The 3,894-nt window shown below is 24.5% G+C and overlaps 1 long non-coding RNA gene across 2 annotated transcripts; it reads right to left on the reverse strand.

Moving 5' to 3' along the window:
• Positions 1-340: 340 nt before the first annotated feature.
• LOC135928083 (uncharacterized) lies at positions 341-1,182 on the reverse strand. Of its 2 annotated transcripts, none has more exons than XR_010572234.1 (2): positions 870-1,182; positions 341-544 (listed from the first exon to the last, which is right to left on the reverse strand). It is a non-coding gene; the product is annotated as an uncharacterized LOC135928083 (long non-coding RNA). The 2 variants fall into 2 exon arrangements; XR_010572233.1 differs by lacking the exon at positions 870-1,182 and adding an exon at positions 608-859.
• Positions 1,183-3,894: the final 2,712 nt, after the last annotated feature.

The raw sequence follows: 3,894 nt of genomic DNA on the forward strand, positions 1-3,894 counted from the left end.
TAATATTTAGTAAAATATTAGGTTGTTGATTAACCAAAACTTTAGTAAAAAGTAATGACTTTTATCGTTAAAAAATTCACGCTCAATTAGAAATCGGATTTTTATTTTGGAGATTTAAGTCCAATTATGCATCATTTTTCTAAGAATAGCGGGAAAAAACAAGGGAAATACCAATGAAGAAATGATGAAGATTATTTTGAATTGCTTTAATGAAAAGTAGAATTTACTGATATATCTTTTAGAAATAAATATTAACATTATTCTTTTTAATTGTTATATAGAAGCGACTAGAAATGTAAAAATAATATCATAGATAAAATGTATTTAACTGTTAAAATAATTAAAATTAAGACTTATTTTTATTATATTCTTTAAAAAAATATATATTTGATAAAATATAATAAATAAAAAAATTTTGTTCATTTCCCCATAATTGCTTAAATTATTATCGAAAGCTTGCCCATGTCTTGAAATGACAGCTATCTATCAAGAATTCTTCCCCAAACCCTGTCAGAAGTAGAAAGGTTCTGAATCACGTGGGGTTCTGAATTATATATTTTTAATTAAAATTATGAAAGATATTATTAAAATTATAATAAATGCTAACCATGTCTAATAACCGGGCCCCAAGCAATGACATAAATAATACGACTGACGATTCATTCATTAAAAGTGTACATCAATACAAATGAGCTGGAGATGCCATCTTGGTTACATTAATCATTATTAAATTTTGAAGGAGAGCCTAATTTATTCCTATATCAGATGCAAACTTTATTAAAGAATTACCGTATCATCGAGATAATAAGGAAGCAAGTTATCAATTTAATATTAGTTTTTAACATGACAATTATTACTATATGTGTTACCAAAATGGCGGGTCCAGCTGATTTGCTTTTAACGACGCTTAAAAATGCATTTTAATGAATGAATCGTCAGTCTAGGTATTATATATGTCATTGGCCCCAAGACGTAGCAAATCTAGCTTGCCTGACATTGTCTGAATCTAGATTTATTTTTACGCTAAATTATAATGATTAGTAAGTTTTAAATTCTAACACTTATGTATTAATTAGAATTTCCCTTATTTTTATTTTTAAATAAAATTTCCATTTTTTTAAATAAGTTTCATCAAGTTGTAAAGGCTATATTCCATTGTTCCTGAATAAGTTTTTTTGTTAAATTCACAATTGTGGCGCGTTATGAATAGAATGTGTGAGAAATTATGTCTTGTCAGTTCAAATCTCATTGACTTTTATAAGATTTAAACTTAGCATAAAAATCATAAAATGAAACATGAGATATTGGCAGATTTAAAAGATGCTTTATTTATTAAGATTAATCCAATATTATTGACAGATTTGAATAAAAAGTGACCAAAAATAATATAACAAAAAAACATTTTTATGTTAGAAGCACAAGAAAGATCTAGAATTTTTTTTAAATTAATAATTAAGATTCTGTTTTGATCGCAAAAGATTTAATAAATAAATTTCAAAAGTAAAATTCAATAATAGATTCATTTAGAATAATTTATAATAGATATACTTTCAGTTGCACTGCATTGTGTTATCGACGAGGAAATGAATGCGAAAGCAATTAGTATCTGAATTGTCATTATGAATAATAATATTTATAAAACATTTATGTAATTCAAATTTATTTTTTTTAAAATATAACACATACCCATATGAATAGTGAATTAATTTGTAACATTTTTATAAGTTATTAATAAGTTAAACCAGTAAAGTATATCAAATGTAACGAAATAATTATTTTTGTAACTAAAATTTTCCAAAATATTTTGCTCTTTTTAAGTAGTTTCTAATGTCCTTGACTGTCAGAAAATTGCATTAATTTTCATCATCTTTTGTTTTGAATAATTGTATTGAAGTCAATGTTTTCTCCAAATAATATGGTATTTCTACATTTTTAGATAAATATTTTTTTAAAAATTGATAATTTATATAAATTTTTAGCCAAAAAGTGATTATAAATTATAATCAAATTAATTTTTACTAAATTGTCTAGCTTTTAAGCCAATAAACTCTTTCTTACTTATAATAATAGTATGCCCTGTCCAAACAAAAAAAATCAGCAATGTCCTTGACATTATATTTATTCGATATTAAAAATACAATTTGTTTAGTTTCATTTTATTATATTATTTTTACCTAAAATATTATGCATATACCTTAGTAAGTAAAATTTAATTAATCTTCAATAACTCTTATAATTTTATGATTGTTATTAATTTTTATTCTATTTAGTATTTTACAAAATATTATATGAAAATGATTTTAAACCATTTTTCAATTGTAGTGTAAATAAATATGAAAAGAGAATAAAATATATCAAGAGTTAGATGCATTCTCATCTAAAATATGGCCGGCAAGTTGAAAATCTATACTGGCAACAAAAAAAAAGCTAAATGAGAAATATGAAATGTAACGGCCCCCTTTCTTGAAATCATAATAAAATGTATAATAGTATCTTTAGCACTCCTTGTTAAAAACAAAAGTTTGGTGAATGTCAACGAACCAGTCAGTTTCAGTTTAGATGAAACGATGGTGGTAAGAGGTTTAGTGGTTCGTTTTTTAGCAATCAGGTTATGGTTCAGAGCTCAGTCGTCACCGATAAAATTTAAATATATTTAGAAATCAGATAACTATCTTTCTTTTTATAAAATTATCAAATTAAATATAAGCAATTCTATCAACTTCAGTTCCTTGCCAGAAATGATTATCCAAAGCAGGTAGACCTAATAATATATGAGAGAAAATGAATATCAAGTAAAATGCATGTGTAATTGAGTCATGTCTTAAAATAAAATATCAAATGCAGAATAATTTTTTTTTAGCCTAATCATGAAATGAAGCTTATTTTTATAATATCAAATACATTTTAATGTGTTAATTAGTTATTTATATTATAAATTTATTATTTCTATATTTGTATTTTGTTTTTTTATATTGGCATTCAAAACCAATAAAAATATTGTTAGGTTGGGCCTTTATTTTCATCCTTTTTCCCTTGGCATACAAATTTTTACTACATTTATGCTAAAAGATTTAGACATTAACGAACCAAAATTATATCTCTCTCTACGGTCAAAAAAATGCAAAGTTTAAATATAGGTATGACTACTTAATAGGTTTTTTGGGGAACCTAAAACTGGCCATGATATTTTAAACGGTTAATTTGTGTCAATATATATTTGATTTGTTTTTAAAATATATGTTATTGTTGCCAAATATTTATCTTAATAAATGATTTATTTATAAATTTAATGACATATTTAATATATATCTTGTCACTACAATATCTCACATATAAACACCCCACTCTATGACAATGTTGAAAATATATCAGAATAAGCGAATAGAAAAATATTTGAGAATTTTTCCGAAAGAATTTGATTCCCTGAAAACATTGCATAGAGCGGTGAACTTAGCGTCTACATGACAGAAAATTATTTGGAGGCGAACACCTCACCTCCAAAACCTACATCTATCCCTCTAAAAATTAATTCTACCACCCTCGTCGGCCATATTTCCACATTATTAATTCCACGTTTTTAATTATAATTGGCACTCCCTTCATATATATTTGAAAAGAATAACTTAAGTTATCATTACTCTAGCAACCAACTTTCAAAAAATTGTGAATGTAAAAAGATTTATTTTTTAAGAACATGAATTATATTAAAAAACTCCCTCATTTACGATAAATGCCTTTATTATTACACTATAAAATTAGAGTAAAAAGTTATCCAGAAAGTAAGTTTTATTTGAAATACAGTGATCAATGATTGAATGATATAGTCCTTGTTTAGCAATATCGTTGTTATTTAATAGGTTTATATTAAAAGTATTAAATAATTTTTTTTTTACA

Source organism: Gordionus sp. m RMFG-2023, chromosome 4 (assembly GCF_954871325.1).
Source record: "Gordionus sp. m RMFG-2023 chromosome 4, tfGorSpeb1-WG-v2, whole genome shotgun sequence".
NCBI lineage: Eukaryota > Metazoa > Nematomorpha > Gordioida > Chordodea > Parachordodidae > Gordionus > Gordionus sp. m RMFG-2023.